This window comes from Strigops habroptila, chromosome 3 (assembly GCF_004027225.2).
Source record: "Strigops habroptila isolate Jane chromosome 3, bStrHab1.2.pri, whole genome shotgun sequence".
NCBI lineage: Eukaryota > Metazoa > Chordata > Aves > Psittaciformes > Psittacidae > Strigops > Strigops habroptila.
In genome coordinates, this window is record NC_044279.2 from 87517581 (window position 1) to 87542096 (window position 24516).

At 38.7% G+C, this 24516-nt stretch overlaps 1 protein-coding gene across 13 annotated transcripts in view; it reads right to left on the reverse strand.

Moving 5' to 3' along the window:
* CAMK2D (calcium/calmodulin dependent protein kinase II delta) overlaps positions 1-24516 on the reverse strand; it is a 152338-nt gene that overhangs the window by 119388 nt on the left and 8434 nt on the right. The gene's annotated exons all lie outside the window — the stretch shown is intronic.

A 24516-nucleotide genomic window follows, 5' to 3' on the forward strand; every position in this document is an offset into this window, starting at 1 on the left:
AAATGCTTTTCCCTAGGCAGCAACTTTCGGTATATATTTAAAATAAGTGAGCACCACTCCTAACATTGGAGTTTCCATCCTAAAAGCATCTGATTGCAGTATTCACAAATGTGAGAATGCTGCAGCAGAATACAAGATTCCACAACTCCAGTGATTTATTTATAAGCCTGAATTCAGAAACAGAGCTCCTGAGAAGAGCTATTTTACAGCTTCAGGTGTAAGCAAAAAGTGTTTTAAGAAGCTGCCACCCACCATTTGCAGTTTTAGCAACTCATTTTCTAAGATTAAGAGACATGTTGTTTTTGTCCACTTAGTATCTTCGATAAGATGATGAGAATCAGCAGCTTGGCTGGAAGTAGTGCCTTGCTTAAATGTGTAATTGCTTTGCCAAAAAGCAAAACAAGAATGTGTTAATGAGGCCTGTGTTTTCGGTAGCTGTGTACCCACAGGAATATTTTATACACTAAAAGGCTGAGGCAGAAGCACTGAAATATTTCAGTAGGACTTGTAAGCACTCACAGCTTGAGATGTCAAGCAAATGAAACTAAAAGAGAATCAGGGAAATTGATGGTCACAGCCCTTGCTGAGCATTCTGATAAAGAAAACACGTACACTTTGGAGTTGTCAGGGTACAGATACAGTATCGTTTATGGCAAGGGAGGTACTAGAATATCTGTGACACTTGAGTCTCACTGCAAAAATAATTGAACCTTCATACATTCTTGAGTTGAGCTTTTCCTCTAGATCACAGTATTTTAGGCAACTCTGGCTCCAAAGATCACTTGCAAAAAACACCCACTACTTTCAAAATCACAAGAGAGAAATTTAAGAAAGAAATATCACCAACTGCACATAAAAAAATCTTATCGCAATTTCAACATCTTTGTGTAGAACTGTTTTCCATTATCTTTGGTTGTACAACCCCTCTTGCTCTATTTCTCCTGCTCCTTCCACCTTTTTGTACCACAAACTGTTCTTGAGGTTTCTACTCTGCTTTTGCCAAATAAATCTCCAAGTAAGCATCCAAATCTTCATTCATAAGATCAAGGGGTTTTCCAATCAAGTGTTTTATTACTTGAAGTCTACCCATCCAAAATTCAGGATGAGAAAGTGAAGAATGGAGGCTGCTCTTTTTCTTACTGTTTTTGGGGGTGGGGGTTCCCCATGTTCTTTACCATACCCACATAATGGTTCCAGAAAAGAACCGTTCGGTGGCACCTTGTCTCCACTCCCTCAGCATTCTCTCTGTCATTGAACACCATATAGAGTTCAGTCCATGAAGTAGTTAAAAAACACATTATGAAAAGCATGACGTACACATTACAGTCAGTGGATGTTCACAGACCACTGTAAATTCGTGGCTTCATATACGATACACTGTATCGTATATGATATCGGTACGTACACTGTATCGGCACACCGATACACTGTACCTTCACAGTAACACCTGGCAGTATATTTCAGTGCTCATGTACACAGGGACTCACACATAATTCAAGTTTCATTTATAAATATTAAGAGTAAATAGAATGGATCACATCAAAACTTGCAACGTATTAACTTTCCATCACAAACACAGGCATTTAGAGGCAGTTCTTCTCAAGGTAGAGACCTACAAAAGGATAGCAAGCACTCAGAAAAGCACTGTATCTCTACGTAAAGCTCGTATTGGTCAAGTGCCTACTTAAACATTCCTGGATGTGTCCCTTACAAATACTGCAACCACAACTTACACATTTTTTAAACCTATTGCCAACAAAAACATGTAATCTCAACACTGAAGGAAGTTGCAGATTTATAAATCTATATTTGGATTATAGGTTCTAACTGGAAGCTCGAAACGGAAAGTGCCAATCAATAAAGTCAAGATTTAATGCCAGAAATAAGGCATTCAAGCCAGTAATTATGTGTGTTAAGTATAACTAGCATACGATTCCACTTGGTGGCATAACAACACAGATATTATGGCACATTCTATTTTATTGCTTTGATCATATTTGGAGAAGAGCTTTATAAAAATAATGGAACAAAGTAACTTGGCACTCTCTTGACTCCTATATCCATGCAGTCTTTGTAGCAGAATTAACGTTTTTCTGAAATGCAATCTCATCCCAGAATTCAAAAATCAAGTTTTATTATTACCAGCAACAAACCTCAGCAAATAAAATTGCATCTTCATTTATATTTTTGCCTGCAAACAACATTCTTTGTGCAACTGACTCCTTATAAGGAATCAGGCCAGCATTTTTACTGCTGATGCACATAAGAATATCACAGACAAAAAGTTCTGAATGTAATTGAAAAGCAGCAGAGAGGTACTACTGCCCCTTGAAACAGAATTCTTGATTAACATGCCTTATTCAAAACTAATATTAATCAAATTACTTTCACCAACTTCAAACATGCTCAGCAAGTTATGAACCCCAAATCTCCCTTTGAACAATCTAATTGGTGAACCACTAAGAACAGTTCTTTTAAGTACTGAAAGGTGAGATACGCTCCAAACAGACGCATGATTTTAAACGCAACCTCTTTCAAATCTCTACCTAGTGTACTCCATTTGAAGAAATAACTAATCATAGCTGTCTACAACAATGAAATGCTTCTCATCCTGCTGACCACATCAGCTCACCAGAGTGCTCCAAAGCACTTCCAGGACAAAAGCACTGCATGCCTAGTTGACCCAATGTACCAAGCTTGGTCATGAGTGCTGATCAAATATTGCTATGAAACTACACCTTGCCTCTGCCCGACCCAGCCATTCTTCACGTAAAAGCTTCAACTGACAGCTGTTAGATTGGCACGTAGCAGGTCTGCCTAACTTCACTGAGCTTCAGGTAAATCTTCTGGTAGATAAGAATATATTCTAAATAAAGACATGTGCTCCCACAAACATTGACAGATAAGTACAAGGAAAAACAGCAGAGAATGGAGAAAAACTGTGCAAAGACCTACAGGAGAAAGGCTAGCTGATTGAGAGACTGTAGACCGACAGCTCCTGCCCCCAGCTTCAAGAAGGAAGAGCTGTAGTTTTGAAGCAAGGCAACAGTTTCAAAGCAGCTCCACTGGTTCTTCATGGCTAGATCAAAAGAGGGAAGGCTCCCCGGCTCTCCTGAGCATTCTCCTTTTATTGTTATTACACATGGCTATGTGACATTGGTAAAACAAGACAGATTTTAGAGATTTCTGAACTCATACTGAAGTACAGAGAAAGAAACATGATTTCAGGACTCCATAACACAAACAGTGCTGTCCACAGGTATTAACCAAAGGTGCTGAGATCCCTACGGATCCTTGCTTCCACTACTGAGCATTTGAAAAAGTCAGTTTAATTATGGGGGGAAAGCATCCCCCCATAATTATGAATATGGATATTCAGGGATGTGTTTTGATATTGCGGAAGAGGCAACTGGGAAGATTTTTAGAAATCAGGCCTAAAATGAAAACACACTATGTTTCAGATATTTGATCTGAAAACATTTTTTCTATCATATTGCCTCTTGGAGGTTAATGATCAGCTCTAAACAATCAAATCCAACCAACAATTATTTATAGACTAATCCAAATGCATGATAGCATTTCTCCACCAGGATGCTGAATTACGTCAATGTTACATGCCTGATTCCTTTCAGTAAATGTACAATAAACAAACTGTGTAATGCTACGGTATCAAAACCAGCTACATTCTCAAGCACATTCACTCCTAGAATATAGCGCTCTCCAAGGATGCTGCAAAGGTATGTCACGCCTTTGAATTACGTAGCGTGCAAACCAGCGTTTCCCAAAGATTTTTGTTCATGTCATAGAATCAGAATCATAGAACTAACTACGTTGGAAAAGACCTTTAAGATGATCAAGTCCAAGCATTACCCCAGCACTACCAAGGCCACCACGAAACCATGTCACTGAGGGCCTCATCTACACGGTTTGTGAGCCATCCAAGGACATCGATTCCACCACTGCCCTGGGCAGCCTGTTCCAATGCCTGACCACCCTCTCAGTGAAGAAATTGTTCCTAATATCCAGTCTAAACTTCCTCTGGCGCAGCTTGAGGCCATTTCCTCTTGTCCTATCACTTGTTACTTGGGAGAAGTGACCGAACCCACCTCACTACAACCTCCTTTCAGGTAGTTGTAGAGGGGAATAAGGTCCCCCCTGAGCCTTCTCTTCTCCAGACTAAACCCCCCCAGGTCCCCCAGCCATTCCCCATCAGACTTGTGCTCCAGACCCTTCACCAGCTCCGCTGCCCTTCTCTGGACTCACTCCAGCACCTCAACATCCTTCTTGTAGAGAGAGGCCCAAAACTGAACACAGTACTCACAGTGTGGTCTCACCAGTGCCCAGTACAGGGGGATAATCACTGCTCTGGCCCCACAGCCACACTGGTGCTGGTACAGGCCAGGATGCCGTTGGCAAGTTTCTAGGCACCAGTGCCTTTGCACAGCTGCTCTTCCTCTTTGTTTCCATTTCCATTTCTCACCCTCAGAGAAGGTAGTTTGCCACAGTTACGACTGGTTTAATTTTCACTACCAAGAGGAAAGGATCCAATCTCCCCAGTTCACCTCCCCTCAACCACCTTTGAATTGACTTGTGACTGACCCCTCATCCCACAGCACCAGGTGTCAGAACATTTCATCTGAGAGAGACCAGTGTCAGCAACATTCTGTCTTTCACATCTCTGGAATACCTTAGCTGGAAGCTGCCTTGCAAAGTAAAAGCTTATTTTAAAGCAGAAACTTCCTGTGTTGCACTTTCCACTAACCACTAATTTCTCAAAAAAGTAACAGCACCAGCAAACGTATGACCAGGTGCACCCTGAAGGTCCCAAGCTGAGGTACGAAACACGCTTAGTGAGCAGGTAAATTGCTGAGCACACGTTACATGCTGTCATTTCACTAAAGTGGGATCATTTCTTTCAGTCATTTTTTAGGCTTGACTTCAGCTAAGAAAGAGATGGGAAAAAACCCTTCTGGATTGCCTCGGGGATGATACACCTTGAAACTCAAGTAATTCAGCTACTAAATATTGGAAGTTCATAGCTTCTGTTAAAAAGTCCCCTTACAGGTGGCAGCCTGATATGAGTTATCTATTCTGATGAGCTTCTTAACTAAATCGTGTATATTTCAAGAGAGCTATAAAAAAACAACACTATACAGTTTCATGAAGGAAACAACTGAAAAGTGTGTGCAGCTGTATATACATGCATGTGTATATTGTTTCTCCAGCCATACTGGCAGAGATTTCCCCTTCACATCTTCTACTCATTCACAAAGCCACTGCAGAAAAATGACACATTTCCTAGGAAGCACTGCAGTCTGGTACATCTCTGTAGGTAACCCCAAGCTCATGAACCTAATCTTACCAAGATCTACACGTAAGAGACTCTGGTTCAACACAGGCTTTCACTTTAGAGCATGTCACACAATAAAAGGACTTCCTAGATTTCAGAGGGTCGAGACAGAGATTAAACAGCTAAGTGGCTAAATGTCAGCTATAAATTATGAACAGTAACTCTTCTATTTATATCTAGAAGCATTACTCTAGAAGATGAGACTGTTTTATTTGATGCCATACAACATACTGTTATTACTAGAAAACAAATCTTAACCGCTACAAATTAATTTTAAACCATTACAGTGAAAAACAATCCTGTACAGCTGACTTGTAGTAAGTACTTTAATCCAAAATTTATCACCTATGAAATTTTCCTTACAAAATGCTACAGTAACTCGAACAGTGATGTCCATTTTAACTTAGAAAGTAGTAAGACTAACATTAATCTGGAATAAAACATACTTATTAGTCATTTGCTTATGGTAAAATAACGTAGTCCAACAATACTAAAAAACCCCGTAAGGCCTAGCCAGCTATAATATGCAGTCAGAATGGCACTTGAGGTATGCAGCATTATGTCCTACCACCATTGATCATATCACAGGTCACAGTTCGGAAATCACAAGCATTCTGCCGACAAGTGAGCCAACAATTTCTTGGATAAGTGAAATATTAGAATTTACCTTTACACCAGAGGCTCTCCCCATCCCTCCTTCTAACAATTTTTATTATACTGACACAAGCAGTTCTAATACTGATGAAGTATCAGTTAATTTTTAAAATATCATTTATTTGTTGTTCAGATAAAAATGCATGTGTTTGTATGTGTTTAAAGGAGCAAGGCTGCTACCAAGGACCTCTGCTGATTAGTTTCTCCAAAACTTCTCATTTAGTGTAAATTTAGATAAATGCCACAAACAGTCCTACCATTCTTTTGCTTTAGAAACTTAACAAAAGTAGCCACGGATACAGGTTTAAAGATCCATAATTATTAACTGATGACCGACAGCAGAAAGAAACACTTAAAAATTAAAATAAAAAGAAAGGAAAAAAACCCAAAATCCTGTCTGAAATGCTCGGTGTTCACAACTGTGAACAAATGATACAACTCAAGTGCAGGTGAACTGCTCTGGCTAACCTCCTTTTCTTGGTTCATTTCTAATGATCTTTTTAACCTATTTTGGCTACTAGCAGAATGAATAACATTCTGCTCTGCTTTCAGTTAAGGAACCCTTGATCCAAAAGGAAAGAAACACTACATAACTTGGTTAAGCGAGTAATTACCTATTTTATTCCTCCCTCCAGACTAATGAATCCAAGAATAAATTGGTCCCAAGCTGAAGTTCTCCCACTGTACAAAACATCAGCCCACCTGAAATCTCCTACGTAGTTCTGAACTTTCACTTACACATATAAGTTCCCTAAGTTACACACAGCTAACCAACCTTTGCTCACATACCTATTAAAGGTTCTTGTATGCACATACTGCTATAAATAAGGTCTTACATTATTTTTTACAAATTATTCTTTGTAAACAATTGTTTGACTCTCTGGACTCATTTAACCCATCTAAACAGCAGTGTTAAAACACTTACCCCTTCTAAGGCCACAAAATCATTTCCCATCAACTATTTTACAATGTAGTAAGCTTCAGAACTTTTCAGGGCTATTGTTTTGGAGGGTCATAGTTTCTCTCCACCGAGCCAACCAACATTTCTGGAAGCGAAAGCAGCAACTGGACACTAAAGAGCTGCCTGCATGCCAAAACATGCCTGAAACTCATTCCTATGCACAACTGCGCACACATTGCTGGCTACTGCCCGAAGACCATCCAGCTGAATTATAAAAACTGTATTCCTTTTGCAAGCAGCAGTTCAGAGATAATGGAGGGGAACAACCACATAAGTTCTAGACTTGTTTTTACAATTAGAGGTTTTCCTTTATTTAAATAAAATTATGTCCAAGGTTTTCCAGTTAATCTAGCAACCCTCATGTAAAGATGTTTTCCATAACCCACTAATCCCATTGCATCGATCACTATTTGCCTTATTTACAGACTTAATACTTCTACTTCATGAACCCAAATGATCTGTCGTTTGATTATACAACTGATTTACTCTATGTATGTAACTAGACATTACTACACAATTCATTTTCTTCATCATTCTCAACCTACCAGGAGACTTCCAAAAACTGTGAAGTTTAGGCACCTTTGGCACTCAACCAGTGTTTTAACATCTGAAACACAAGCTGACCTTTTGGTCCCAGTGCAAATGATAGAGCTGCACAAAAACCAAATTAATGTGGGTTTACACAATGCAACATCATCAAATGAAACAAATGAGTATTTAAAACTCAATTTAATTTAATTATATAAGTAGTTTATCTGGACAGCATTTTATTAATGTCCCCACTTGACATATTTATGGCTATTTTAAATACAAACAAGCTTAGACAAAACACATGGTAGTTATTGTTTGCTTTGATGTTGTTAAGCAACTGGAAGTTTATCAGGTTTCTACTGCCAATTAATTGTCGATCCTGATTTAGCAGAAAGCAAGATCAATGGGTCAAATCCTCAAATAGCTTAAAGCTCTGCACACAAGGCTTTGCTTCCTACTACCAAAGACAGCTCTGATAACTCACAGGCAAAAACAAAACCAACCAACCAACCAACCAAAAACCAGCCACACTTTTACTGAGATTTCCCTCTGCATTTGCACTCCAGCTTTTTCAGTGCAGAAGAAACATGGACCACCAGGACAAGCTAAGCTCTTCTGATGTAGGAATTCATCAACAGATCCAAACAGAAATAGCAATAGCCTATCTGAATTCACTCTGTCATGCTGTACAAAAGCTGGAGCAGAGTACACACGAAAGAAATCACTTTGCCCACCACCACCACAGCTGGGACTGCTCTCTTTTGGTGTGTGCCTAAGCGCGAGCGATGAGTGATGGCTTTCTGAGCTTTATTTTTACTTTGTTCAACTCCTCAGGGAGAAGAGCCATCACTATATAAAACACATTAGTATAGCCCAGGAAAGCAAAGCAAGAACTAAGGTTTGTTTGTTTTAACAGGAACACACTGTACCAACTTATCAGTAAACACACACCAGACCAGAGAGCCATCATCGCACTTTCTCACAATTTTCATTAAAGATTATAACGAATTAGAGCCGCATTTATATTAAAAACCCCCACATTATGACTACTTCTCTACTTTTTTTTTTTTTAATTAGGTATCCCACTACTGGGGGGGGGAAAGCTCCACAGAACTAAGTAAATGGCGCTTCTGCGCCTAACAAGAAAAAACACCTTGCAGTTACACAGGAAATACAGTCTCACACTGAATACTTCTGCTTTCTCCACATCCTGTGTAGCCCTGCAGGTGAACTAACATCCCACAACCCTTCCAATTTCCAAGCTGTATTTCTGAACCACTGCAGCACTATGTGGGATACAACTACACCTCTATCACATACCTAAGTTAACCAACATCATGAAACATCCTGAAAGGATGTACAGAAGGACACTGAAGCTACAGATCAGGTGCAGCATATAGAGAGTCATGTAAAGTCACCGTTCCATGGTTAAACTGGTGTAAAATTAAAAGAAGTGCTCCCCAACCCTTATGTATTTGTTCAGTGTGTGAAACATCAACTCTCTCTCACAGAAGATTCTAAGTCTTCCACTTCTAAATTACTTCAATAAACACGTGAAATTTAAACATGCCCCATCTTTTTCATACCCCATCTTCCATCCCCCTTACCTTCACTTTTATTTTCTAATCCTCATTTTTATTTTCTTCACTAATTGACTACTTGAAAAACTTTAATTTCCAATTTCCCTCAGCAAAAACAATTCCAGCCTACAGTCTGACAGTTTGCTTAATGGGCTGGATACTGTATAGACAGCACTTCTATTTAAAGGTACATTTCTAATTGTCCACTCATATCTCAACTTCACATATACACAGTTAGGGATCATGTGTCAATATTTCTGCTTATAGATCAAATCAGACAGTTCAAAAGGTTTAATGGGATGCAGAAGGGATTCCAAACTGAACAAAACAGTCCATTCATAATTAATGATGTTTTTTCTTCTTTATCCCTTTTCTAATGGTTCTAAAAACACGAAATAAAAATTTGAGTTTTAACAGATCAAAATATGTATTCTGATGGCAATTAAACACTGCACATCCATGTGTTTCAAAGCTTCCCACCTACTATCTGATTATTTGTGAACTAAAGCTTCAGCACACCCGAGTGCGCTCGAAAGGATGTTCACAAAATGGCTACATTTGGCTTTCAATGCACTGAGCTGGTCGAAGTTTGGCCTCGGCAGCCTCACATCTTTTCTGACAATTCCCTGGTACAAACACTCTATCACTTACACCAATTTTTGGAAATGATACTCCACAGGCTTTCAAAAACCCTTCTGATATCCAATTAAAGTTCACAAGTATCTTCGTCTCTCCATCTGGGAGATGGGGGGGGGTAGAATCTAAACCACAGAAATTAAGGGTGTCTTACTGTCATCTTCTATTGAGTGATGCACAGAAAAGTCTTTACTGCAAAACATTAAAAGGGATTTGAAGTCAAGAGCTGGAGAAAAAAAACCCAAACATCACGCAACAGCAGAACCTGAAAGGATTGGCCATGCTTACAACTACATAGTAGGTAGACCCAACAGCAAAAAAAAAACCAAAAAACCCAAAAAAAACCCCCAAAACCAAAAATAGTGAAGATTCAAAGGAAAAATACCAGGAGAAAAATTCTGTCAAAAGCAAGTATTTCAAATCTGGACTCAATGAAGACAACTCAAGTATCCAAAGGACTGGACGGTACCCAAGGATTCAGACCAGGTTGAAACACCAAGGAATTTTGTGCCCAAAACCCATTCCGGGAGCTGTCCAGAAAAAGTCTCTCGAAAAGTGAGTTATCCTTTGATCAGAAAAGCTTCTCTAACTCACGTTCACTTGGTGGTAAAATCCTTTGGCTCTTCAGATGACTCTAGAGATTAGCACATCAGTAAAGCAAACATGTTGAGAAGCATTTTCATTAAGGCTAGAGGGCTTAAGGTACTTTGCTGAAAACAGCATTATAATCATACCCACAAGAGCAAAAAAACCCAACAAAACCCAAAAAGCCGAACAACCCACCTCCAAGCAATAATTATTATTTTTTAAATTATGAACTATCATGAATATCTGGATAATTTTCCGTGTGTTTACCAAGTTTTTGGGGAGCTGGAGGGACTTTTTATTTATTTTTTTAATAATCATACAATCTTGCCATTCAACCTGAACAGTTGCTAGTACTGAATGTGTGAGCGGTTGTAGGAGGATAAAAATGCCTAAAAAATGTAAACGTGTAAATCTGATTTATTCCAAATAAAAAATGGTAGATAACCTGTTAAAAAAACAAGCCTACAAAGCTAAATCAGTCATTCAGCTATAGCAAAGATCTTGGCAATTTTCAATCACTGGATTTCAGAATCACACAGTTCAATACTTCTACTGAAAATTTAAAAGTATTTACATTCCTTTTAACAAAAGAATTGAAGAATGTGTTACCCCTCTGCTCTGCTTCCTTAAGTTTGTTTCATATCTGGCTGGTGCTTCCTTATGACCTATAAACACAACCTGGTGGGGGGCAGGTAATCACTTAGCTTTGAGTAAAGGGCAGACTAAGCAGAAATATGATTCAGTTCTTTAATATCCAGAATACATAGAAACTTCTCCTCCAAGTTTAAAAGGAGTCAAGAACTCATTCTGCCAGGACAGAAAAGAAGAATATTCTTCTTCAGAAGTATATTCAGTTCTTCCACTGTACATGAGAACTACAGTGTTTCCCATTCCCTTTCCTCCATCAGCAGTTCAGCCAGATTTTGGTTAACAATTTGGGCAAAAGATAACAGAGCTTCTTGGGGAAATTTCTCAATGGTCTATTTTGCTCTAGGGAAACAGTTGGGGGGTTTTTTGTTGCAGTTTTGGTTCTGGTTCCTCCCTCCCCCCCCCCAATTAAGGAGAACTCCCCTCCTTCCTCTTCCAAATCGTGAGAGCTTGCTCAGCATGTTTCACTGCACATCTGAAATTACCAAAACTTTATCATAGTCTCCTCTCAACTTGCTTAGATAAAGATTCTACTTCACCTGATTATCCCAAAATAACCTTTTCTGTGTTATCCACGTTAAAATTTATGAGGTTAACAAGATACTCCAACCAGAGATCTCCAGCTGCATTTCCAAGTATCAAATACACAGAATTATTTTAACCAAGCTCACTAGTCATTCTTTGAAATTATTCTGTTACCTAGGGATATTCTGTCATTGTAAGGGAAATACGTGAGACCAAGGCTGCTTCTTTAACAGTGAAAAGCCTTACGAAGAGGCTGCATACTGGAAAGTCTAAAAGCACACAAAAGGATTTACTGGGTACCATCACTGAAGCTTTTCTTACATTACTGCTTTAAAACAAGTCAAACAGCAATGACGTGTTTGCTTTCATCAAAAAGACAAGATATAGTTCCTAGTTTCGTCAGAAAGCGAAGAGCAGCTAGGACAGACTACTCTAAAATAACTTAGTATTAATAGCTGAGCAATTTCTTTATGAACAGTTTATGCACAGAAATAATAGCTGAAGAACTTCCTCAGAAGATTTGTACATCTATACAGTAACTAATGATAGCTTACAGGCACACTTAAGTATGAAAGGAACACTAGCCTGAATATTTCATGTGAAAATGACCTTACATGACAGAGACTACTCAATGAAAACTGAAGTGATAATTCCTCCTTTTCAGTTAAGTAGCTTTTTAAGAGATTGTTGTTCTAATCTTTTACATGCACTTTTTACTGCCCATTCAAAAAGCACCATTTGTTTGAGTCATCTTTCCAAAGAGTTTCTTGTGAAGAGATTGCATATATGAACATACACTACGCAATTATAACCGAAAAACATCCTTTCCAACTACAGCCTGCCTCATAGTCTGAAAGTGTTCTTTGAGTAACTCTGTGCTGCAAAAGGACAGTTTCTATCCCTCGAAGGTTGATTCCGTGGCGTCATGGCAAAGCATCATAAGGAAAGTTAAACAGCTAATATGCTTTCACAGCTTTCCAACATCACAAGTGAAAAAAACAAACATGCTCTTGGTTCCATCCTCGCCCCCTCTATCTGCTCTTTTGTCCTACTGCATTTTCTTCATGTTCACAAGCCACCTCTGTCTCATGTAGAACACAGAAATGTAGGAAGAGGGGTGAAAAAACCTAGCAGGGCCATTGCTTACAAGAAACAAATATTCCATATGAATGGAACTTTACATGAGCATCCTGCAAAATTTAAAGGCACCCCATAGGTGAATTTCCTTAGCAGCCAAATGAGCCTGTAAAAGCCTATATAAATATCCATTTCAGCCCTCTAAGGCGGCATATGTTGTTAATGCTTTACCTATAAATATCTTGAGGGAATAGCTGTGAAGGAAAAGGCCTGTGCAGAGCAACTAAGAAGCTTAGCAGACAGAGATAATCCCTTTCAGGAACGCGCAAAGACATTGACAAAGGTGAACAAGCATTATGAGATCTGTACTTCATGGAGAACGTGTGGCATCTCTGTAGCAGTAGATCTGAAAACTAGGAACCATGGCAAGCATCCTATGTCAGACTTTCATTAAGAGGAGCTCGATTTGGTAATCTCGTCTGCACGACACCTTCTTCACTTACAGTAATTGCATCACTGACAAATCTCACTGCAAACAAGAATACATCATCCCAGGCAGAAGCACAGCTCACTTCTCTAACAAGTATTTTGCAGCACTCAAGCTGCATGTTATTCCCTGACTCACAACAATTTCTGTCAGAAATAGCATCATTTCAAGAACACTGTAGATATGGTCACATGATCAAACAGTAATTTTAACTAGTGTGCCACATATGAACAAAATTAGGACTAAAAGCAGTCTTTCACCTTTTATCACCATGTCCCTTTCCTCCCAGTAAAAAAACCCAAACCCTTAGTGTTTTCAATATCAGTTACTCCTACTTTTTTCCACTGAGTTTTTAATATTGATCAAAGCATTTCATCCTTTGAGTCTTAAGATGCTGAGTATTGCTTTAGGCTATTTTTAGTCAATTAATGGCATAAAATTATTCCAATTAAAGAATGTTTTACTATGGCACATGAAAATGAAGACCAAGAAGTAACACAGGTTAACACAGTATTACATGGACACCAAAGGTAGTTCATTTCTGAAGATAAAGACTTTTTGATCACATGAGTTTGAAACATCTTAAAATAGAAGCCTACATTTCCCGTCTGCGTGTTGTTAAAACTCAGGCTAATTCAAAACATTCTTTACTACACCTCAGCCCTTTCACGTCTTTGATGAATTTTGTGTAGTGGTGTTTCTAAGTGAAGCCTGTGTTTGTGCCATATCAGCAGCAAGTGAAAATATCACCATATCACTGAAGAAGCCCCTTAACACGATTAGACCTGAAGCTGCAGAAGCTGCAGTAGTCAGGCAGAGTACAAGCAAGGTGCCAAACACGCTTATCTTGTTTTTCTGTTACACCCTGCACAAGTGTCTAAAATCTCTCAGCCTGTTTCCCAGTGCCACCTGCAAAGCACTTCCCCCTCTCTATATCCAAAAAGGAGAGGCAAGAAAGAGACCGAGAATTTTACATGAAGACATACACAACCCACCCCCATATTCACTGGAGAAGGAGCAGCAAGGCAAACAGTACTTAGCACCGGCTGCAAAGAAGAACTAGAAGAAAGAGAATGGAAAGGAGTTTTGAACAGACTGTCTGAAAAATCTTTCCATAGCCCATTTACTACAAGCAGCGAATATGTTCTACTAATTGGACAAGTTCAAGTGATCTTTATTTGGCTTGACATTGCCTGGATGAGTGGCAGTTCTGCTATACATACATGAAATGTTTGTGACATACTCCGCAATTTTCCTATCGGCTCCAGTGTTAATGAGGATAAAGCACTGACAAGACTACTTCTAGTGGTCGCTTACTGTGTAACGCCATTCCAAATTCTAAAAATGTACAAGTGACATTTTTATAGAAAGGAACGGAAATTGCAGTTTTACTGACTGTCACCTGTCAATATTACGGTACAGTTTTCATCCACATGCTCTGACCAATTTCAACTCTCCTTGGATTCAGCCGAGGCTGGCAAAGGGATCACTCTCAGAATCCTACGCTTGGTTTCACACTGGATGCAGTGTTACAAACAGAATTATTGACATCATTTCAATCACATGCTAATTTTTAAAAGACAAAAGACAATTCTGAAATCAACCCTCTATATTGTGAATTTTTATGGTCTTCCCAGGGCAATTTACTGGTTCCTGATTTAGCTCTTGATGTTCAAGGGGAGCCATTGAAGAAGTACACAAGAGTGAAAGTACAACATACTATTTCCAAAAAGACACATCAGAAATCAAAAGTGAAAGGAAATACTTGGTCTTTTATTCTAATTTCTTTGGCAGAGGGCACAAGAGAGACATCTGTCATTTTAGTAGCATTGCCTCCCCATCTGTCCGTGACACTGTACAATTGTATAAATCCAACAGTTCCATGAACTATTCTTTAAAGTTAATCCTGCTGAGACAACAAATCAGAAAAACAGAATTCAGAGGAAGAATTATGTATCATTATGATCTCATCAAACACAGCCCACCACAAGAGTACAAGAGAAGTGCCATCCTAAGTGTTGGTCATGACACTGGTGACGAGTGCAGCAAAAGGCTGTCACTGCAGGACCAAACGATGCTGCCCTACCCTTTGGCTCTGACGTGGGGGATTATGCCAAAGCTTGTAACACAAAGATCAGATAAAGGGGAGTCCATCACGGATTCTTCCCAGATCTCCACCTTGCTGTATGCCCAAAGCTTTCCAGGATTTTCCATGGATGATTATTAGGACATTAAAAGAAGTTCTTGCTGAGCTGTTGCACACTTTAACTTTCTAACTACCACTTCTGCAGCAGAGGAAGACATAAAACCTCAAGAAAATTGTGCTTTCTCTTTCTTTTTGTTTGTTTGTTTTGAGTTTGGTTTGGGTTTTTTTGGGTTTTTTTTTTTTACTTTTCAACCTGTTGTCACCAAAATGCTACAAGGATTGCTGTTTGTCATTTGTTAAAACACTAAAAGCTTCTATTTTAGACTCCTTTATTAGTGGGGTAGGGTTTTTTCCTTTTCTTGACGATAACAAAAACCAGTGACATTCAGATAATGACAACAGCCTCACACCAAACAAACGAATAGAAGATTTTCTGAATCAATTTTTTAGTTCACCATCCAAACACTCTCAAAGGACTGTAGATTCTTCAATAATTTATTTCCCCCATCCTCAAAAAAGATAAAAGTCCAAGCTGACGAAAGTCTGTTTCAACCAAACGCTATCAGCAGGCAATAAAAACGCACCTATTTAGGCCTTTGCACACGTAACTCTAAAGCTAGTTTTTTCCAACATTTTTAAACATTCCTTTTCCCCTTTTATAATCAACCTTTGCAAATTTCCAAGCCAATAAAAGGAAGAACATTACAAGTATTCAAACCAACTCTGAGAACTCGATGACAGGTTTGACAACATTGCTCCCTCCTGCGCAGCCCTTCATTTTTATATTAGGCAAGAAAGCTTAGTCATTAAGGAAAACTTCAAGTGCATCTGCAGTGCTTGTCACTCAACAATCCACCACTGAGCATCCATTTATTTAATGCAAATCAGGCTGAAGTAGTGGTGGGCCGTTTTTTCAGTTGTTTCATAGAAAGTCTCATGAAAATATGAAGAATCTTCTCACGATAATGAGGTAAAGGTATCGCTGTAAGCACACAATGTTACTGTATTGCAAAGTCTTACTCTGCTTTATATTTGGATATAAAATCATTCAAGACAAACCTTTAATAGTTGACTACTGAATACTTCATTAGCAGCAGACATGTTCTCTTCATGCGTTTTTCTTCAGCCCTTATATTAGAATGACAGGATAATGGGATGCCAGCATATTATTTTCATTTCTTGAAAAGGCAAAACTACCAACAATAAACAGGTTAATGAACATCACACCTTCCAGATAAGATAACCAGTTCTCCTCACTCCAAATTCTTAATCCTTTAAAAATAAGCATGAGGTTTTCTCTCTTGTTGACTATTATCCATGCCAATGCTTCCTTTCCTCTACAACCTCTTCTCCTCTTATATGGCAGGTAGTCCACACTCACAAAATGGAAGAGCCCCTGGTACACCGAGAGATCCCAGCTGGCACCTCACGTATTGTTTTTACATTTTTATAGATAAGTTCAAACTGAAATTCAGAAAGCTGAACTAAAGTTAAAGCAGCATGGTTTTCTGGTAGGAATGGGCAAATGTTACTGTGACAGAAGAGCAGCCTTCAGAATACACTACCACACGTGAAGGGTATGTTTGTGGTATCAGAGCAGACTTGAGTTCAAAGATCAAGCGCATAATATAAAACCACAGCAAATCTAAGCTCAAACACATGTGTAGTTTCACAGAGAGTTCTGGGTAAGTGTAGAGCTTGCAGGGGTACTGGCTGCCCATTTAAGGTGCTTAAATGCTGTACATGAAATTATTTTGGTCAAAACTCAGAATCTCAGAATTGAGATATATCCAAAGCAGATTCAATTCAAGTAAGCATGAATTTTAAAAGAGGATTTTTCTAACATTTTAACTACAAGAACTTTTATTCTGCTATTTACACAATAAAGGAAAACAAGCACATTTCGAACAAATGGAACAGTATGTGAGACAGTGTTTAAAACAATCTGATTACCTTGTAATGAGGTTATAAGGGCCCCATCTCACAGACATGATGTAACAACTTCAATCCAAAAAACCCCACAAACCCCACCAAAGCAAACAAAAAGCACACCAAACCTACACATGCTAAACTCAGAGACCCATTTTATACACTGCCTCAAGGATCAGACTTGAGAACAACGGTCCTGAAACCAGAAGCTGTTTAATACCTAACAAAACTGGTGGAGTAAGTATGCATGAGAAGGATATATGAAGAGCACAGACTCTGAAACTATCCATATCCTTCTGTTATCTCACCAGAAGTCGCTAGGGATACAGGTACTAGACTAAACATGACCAGGTTACAGCAGTTGAAGAAAATTATTGCCCACCAGTGGAATTTCCTGACTGTATGCAGTTAAATCTGCCACAGTTGTAAAATAAAGTATGTGAGCTTAAACATCATCTACTGAGGTTCTCAGACGAAGTCTATATGCACAGTTTCTTTGATGGTTCCTTCATACACTCTTCTCTTGGCAAAGAAATAAACAGTATGTTAAGAACATGGAGGGGCGGGGGAATCCTTCAAATATACGAAACATCAAAATGCATATGCTTGCATTCTGTTCATCCCAGCATGCAAGCCCAGAAGCAGATTTAGTCTGCAAATTCCCCAAATTCACATGGATAATTTTATACAGCTACATCTCGTGATGTCATAAAAACCTTCTGGGTTTTTTGGGGAGTAGTAAAACTCCCAAAGGAGTTGACAATCTCTGCTTAATAAGACAACTGTTGGGGTTTTTACCTCTTATTTTGAAGCCACTTGGAGTAATTCAGATAGCTGTTGCATATGTCATTCTCACACTGAAAATGCATTCATGTAATATAATTAAAGAGATTTTTTTTCCAATCACAGCTGAGATTGTTCAGTAACTGTGCTATGAAATACAGATTCAGGTGGGTCAACTTCAGATATCTGAGCTTTGATGTGTTGCTAAGGTTTTTGCAAGGAATGTGATTGTAGCATTAGGTACATAGATCATTATATTTGGTATATAGTTCGCAGTCCCATAATCCTATTTTGTGTATAGAATTTGCATGGTCTGCTGAATATTTAAGAGATGTAAAGAATATGCACCTAATTCAATTGACCTTTGCTGCTGAAGTCTGATAATATTAGTATTAATCTGGAATGATTGTAGAATTCTATTATTTACTGAAGACCTCCTTCCCTTCCTCCTTCCAAATGAGGATGATCCAGGACAGGGAGGGGGCAGGAAAAATCTCAACAAATTATCGAAACACTGTACTAAAAATAATAGGAGCTTCGTTTGTTGCTTTGATTTTTAATCTGTCTAGCATCAGTTTTTGATTGATCATTAAAATTTATTAAGCAACAAACCCAACGTCAAGGGACACACATCTACTTTAGAAAGTTATATCAGTCAAGCAACCTGAATATTTACAAGGCCAAGGAAGCTTAATACTCCCTTCATTTGAAACCATACCTCCCATTTTTATAAAACACTACTCAAACATTTTAACAAAACAAGGTTATGCCAAACACCATGTGGCTTTAGATGAAGCTGTCTGGTTCACTAGTAATAAATACTTTTGCTTAAAAACCTGTTTTATATAGTTTTTAATAAAAATTACTATTTTCTGTGTAGGATAGTAAATGTGACAGACACAAACCCCAAGCACTGATCTCACGAATGCTTACACCCATTAGCAAAATTCACTATGTTAGTTGTCACATTTACCTGTATTGCTAAACACAAAGCCACTGCTGATTGATGTAAAATCGCCTCCTTTTCAAGATCAGATTGTGGAGACTTGATATAATTAACTTTTCTGTTCCAAAACAAGTTCACCAAGTTCAAGATCTTAAACCCATCTACTTAGCCCTTATTTCCAGAAGCTTTGGATGCACTTTACCATGGAATTGGAACTGACATCAAGCACCCAGCTCCCACAGAAAGCTGAGGGCAGTGAGGTGCCTCACTCACCACGGTTGCTAGGCCCTCTCACAGGGAAAGCTCTAACGGTCTACTCCATGGAGCACCAGCATGCATACCAGAGAAAAGCAACACCTGAGCCCTCTTACACAACCCCTCAGACCCATGCAATCACTGGTAACTGCCAGAATTTCCCCACAAAATGCTAAAACTCCAAACTAGTCAAGAGAACTGCATGCAGCACAATTCACGTAACCAGAAGCTGATGCATTTTCCCTGTTCAGGAAGTATCTACTGTCCACTCTCACACCTTTATGAAACATCCATTTCCTATAAACTAGGGTTTGAGAAACATGAAGGGAAGTGACCTCTGCCAGGGGAAAAAAAAATAAAATGCCAGGAAATGCACTCAGAGGAAAACTCAAAATCCATATTGAGCTAGTTAGGCCTTTTCACGTATTTTATTGACCAAACCAGTCAACAACAATTAGCAACATTTTTAAAGTGTTTCAGCTTATTTAGTGTGTGAATCAATGCAACTTTTCTTTAAACAATCAAGAACTAAGCTGCTGTAAGTACATTTGCACAGTTGGGTTGAGTGGTTTTTAGGCATTTTGTTGAACAGATGAGCATCTGTGGTTGCAGAAACAAAAGTCAACACTCGACAAACACTATTCCTAATTTAGCTTCATTTCATGGAGCTATTTTTCACAGCAGTTTCTACTCAACCTTGCACAGAGGCGAGACTAATGGCAGGCTGTAGAAAGCTATTATGTCATGAACTGAACAACACCTCTGTGATGGAAAGAACCGGGTTTTTGTCTTTGGTCTCCAATACATGTGATCTTGAGAAACTGTGCCAAAAAAAATCCCAAACCAAAACAAAACCAATATCAAACACAAAAAAAAGAAGGAAAAAAAAAACCAACAAAGCATCTATCTACATCTATGCATATCAGTTAATGGTTGGGTACAGTAAGTCCTCTAAAACATTACTCTGTCAGAGTTTTCCAGGCAGGAATCAATGCCTACTGCAAGGATCCATTGTTTAACGTGCAGAAGCAAAGAAAATGAGACATCTGGGGATTAGTAAAAATGGAGATTACCAAACTAGCTTTGAAATTCGTAGGAAACTGGTAAAAGGGGTGACAGGAAATGTAGTGATGAAAGGGAAAGCTGAAATGAACTTACTAAAGACATTCCTTCAGTATCAGTCTCAGAATCAGGGGAATCAATCTGTAAAGAAATATTGGAATTTACCAGACAAGATCCTCTCATGCAGATACAGGTGTTTACTAAAGCCACTCATGAGGTCTCACCTGATTTTGTTTTTCCTGGTCAATTCCAATCCCCTATTTCAAACATCCATATGTAACACATAAATTAGCTTAGAGCATACATAAGGAAGAATGGCCGTAATAATGGCAAGTCTATCATACAGAAAGAGGCTAAAGGAAGACAGCTGTTAAAAAAAAAAAAAATAATGGAAAAAAGATTGTCCTTCATAAACACACGGATGAAAGATGAAGAATTCTCTGAAGGACAACCTAGGAACAGACAGCAAACACTGTTCATGAATAAATCCGGGCTGTAGATCAGAAAAATCAAAGTAAAAGAGTGCAGTTCTAAACTCTCTCTTCAGTAAAGCAAAAGGAACTAAGCCCCTCACCTCCACAGTTAATTTTAAAATAGAGCGCAATTACCAAATGAGATTGTTGCCTTTGTTGAAGGACTCAACTTCACCTTGGATACATTTTATCTCCAATTTTCCACTGAAGGCCAACCCCAGATGACAGATGCTCAAATAGTCTCTCATTCTGTACAAGTCTGACAGTGGATAAATGTGATTTGAAAGCAGAACGCATCAGTTTTACCTAGACTGAATCTGTCACATGAAAGAGGAAAACGAAGAACAGACCACTAAGCAACAACAATAGAAAAAGCTGACTAAACTCAACTTTCAAGTATTGGTATATGACCAATTGCTACCATTCAGAACTATCTAAGCAAGATAGTTGGGGAGGGAGAGGCATCAATCCTATTTAAAGGGGATGGAGGGAAATTGATCCTACTTAAAGGACAAAGCAATGCTTTTTCAACCATTTTGTGCTGTAATGAGTACAAGCTTTGTTGACATGTAACACCCCTGTGAAATTTACATGGGTACAAGAATGTCCTGTGACCAAAACAAAACTAATGTAAAAAACTTGGACAGAACATTAAACCTCACCATTTTGAGAGTTAAAAACCCCCACCTTCTATTATAGATTTGAAATACACTAACTCATGAGTCCCCTTACTTCAGGTTTCCTAAAACCATCCCCGAGATATGCTGAACTTACCACCATTAAGTATGCAAGGTGAGCTGCACCGTTGATCTGGTCCCCATAACTTCTGTAATATTAACACACATCTCCTAGGAGGGTGGATGGACCACACATTAGCACCTTCTTCTACTCTGGGAAAACTAATCTCATTGCATGTTTTGATTAACATGGCATTGAAAGCAATTTATTACTAAATTTAGATAGATAAATCACATTAACCACAAATAAACAAAAATTTAAAGACACTAATTCTTGCCCTCATTACAAGTAAAATTACTTTAGTTAATAAGTCTTTTAGTATGAAACATTCTCCTACAGCAAACAAGCTCGCTGGGTACACACAAGCTCTGCCAAGCTCTGCTGCATCTTTTTCTGCACATAACACGCACACACGCACAGAGTGCTATACCAGTGACCTTTTTTCCCTTCCTTCCTTCCCCTCAAAAATGAAAATGCAACTGCTATGAAATACCATAAAGTGCTATAGGTACAAAGCAATGTCACTGGGTTTTAGAAGCTCTTCCATCCAGCACCAGTACACATCATCTTATAAATCTTACACTTCTCCGGTATTAAAAGACTACTGGGAGGATTTAACTGAAAGACTAAGCAACCAGAAATGTTTTTAACATGCTAAACTTAGTAAGTATAAATGATGAATATCAGCAAAAGCACCATGGAAAGATGCAGAAATCTGACAGCAAACCTTTTCTTCCCCTTCCCTCCCCCCCCTTTGGGGTGATGATACTAAAAAGCTCCGCAAAAGGGGGGTTTTTATGCCATGATCAGCAGGGCATTTAGTCCCATGAGCATATACCAGTGCAACCCTAACCACAATTTCATAGCTGCCTATGCTGTATAAAGAAAGCTAACCTTAAGCAATCTACCTTATACCCGAGTTTCATTTTTTGTAATTTTAAAAGCAGTATATACAGTATAAAAAGCACCAAAGTAAGCTTTAGATTTTCATAGCTCTAGTGTTTCATAAATAACAAAAAATTTAGGGTTTGAAGATCGCATTCTACACTGAAATTTAACTGCATTTTGCAAACACTTAGTATTTACGATATCTTTCCATGAAAAAAGGTGGAAAACATGTCCTTAAGAGTTTTAGTAACCAAAGTTCAGCAGCACCTGGAGCTGCCCCAAGGGAAACCAAAGGTCATCTGCTCTACAGTACAAAATCCGCCCTGCAAGGCAGTACCACAGCAACAAAACTCTGTCCATGTTACATGATGTTTCAACTGAATATACAACACATCTTCACTAACTGAAGGATAGGAATAAAATCAGCCAAATGAGGAAGGGTTCAAGGGAAATCTCTGAATTAGGTGACCACTTATTCTAATAAGCAATAGCCTATTAAAACCATTCCTACAAGAAGTCTCCCAAACCAAAATCATGCCTAAGCGCTAGCTCAAAATCTGCTATGCAATACAAATAACTTCAAGGCCTCCCTTGACTGATTAAATCACAAACCTATCTCTCCAAGAGGTTAAAATATAAATGAAAGCTTAGGCTTGGCAAATCCCATCAGATTGTCAAATATGGATATTATGTAGGAACCCCATCTGTTCATGCAGCAACATGAATATGCAACGTGACTGTTGCTGCAACACTTGCATTCACATTGTGGAAAATTTACAAGCAAGCGCTTCCTGACTACAATTAAATCAGGAACAAAGTTCTGAAAACACATGCAGTAGATTGCTTGCCACAAACATGAGCTTTGATGCTGTACATTTCTGTTTCTCTCTTTCTCACGTGCTGAGATGATGAAACTTTACAGCAGAGGTGTGTTATCCTCTCCACTTAGACTGAGGTTTGCTCATCTCCCTTGTTGGCCAAGGTACACTGTTCACAGGTAAGGTTCAAGGTACCTGTTTCACAGGTAAGGACAGCTGCTAGCTGCAGGCCATAGGGCTGGACGAGTTGTTCAGAAGGGCTCTGTACTTGCCTGCAGACCACACACCTAACAACCATCAACTAACTTTACCATCAGGGGTTTGGTATATTCTATTCTTCTATATATCTTACATCTGTCAACATGCACATGTTCACTCAGCAAACATGCAGTTCATACCATTTTTATTTATTTTTTTTACTTACAGATCAGATTCTGAAGTTTTTAATTCTGCAAGTAATAACCTCTGACTAAAGACTGGTTTAAGGCCAAGTTCTACATGCAGTGGAATGTAACCATAGCCATGCTTTTGCTTTCCACAGCACTGCCAGCTGTGTGTTAGCAGAGCAAAAATTGACGCACAATTACAAGAGTCAACTCCCTGCCCAGCACATTCAGGGTGGGGGGAGAGGCTGCCCAACTGACAACCCAGTTGACTGACTCGGCTGTAAGTGAGCAAAAGAAACCACATGACCAATCTGAGCTTCTTCAAAAAGCATGCTCTACATTCAAGGTGAAAGTGACTGCCAAAACACAAATTTATTCTGGCTTTATGGATGCCAGACAGGTCTCTTGGAAAGCATCACCAGGATGTTAACTTGTTGTAGCAGTGTACAAATTCTGGGTTAGTGATAAGAATAATAAGAAAAGCCTCCTATCACAAGACAAAATGTTTCATCCTGGCCAGCAAATATCTACAGCATCACATTTCCATTATTTAATAAAATCTACTTCGTTACTTTTGAGAGGTTTGGGAGGTTGCTTTTTAAATCAAGCCTGCAGGTTTTACTCTCCAAGTTTCCTGTGAAATACCTACTACCTACAGAAGGTCAGGAATTAATGTAATAGAAGTTACCTCAAATCCCCAGGTACGCAAAGTTCCCTTCCATCAAACACAATCAGCTTAAACCAACAGTTGCACAGACTTATCTGCAATAGCTTGCTCAGCATATTAACTATCATTCTCTGGACTTAAAAACACAATTACAAAAAATAAATACATGCTGCAGCACAATTTATGCTTCTCAATTTCAACTAAACATGCCCTGGACTAGAATGAAAACTAAATCAGGAATAAGATGTATTTGCAAATTTGCATAAACTCTCCCTCCCCAGCTTTTTTGACTCTCAGCTACAGCTAATGCTTCTATCCAGGGGCACCTATAGAAGCAACAGATTCAAGAGAAATTAAGTAAACTCTCAGTTCAGCAGAATACACCCAA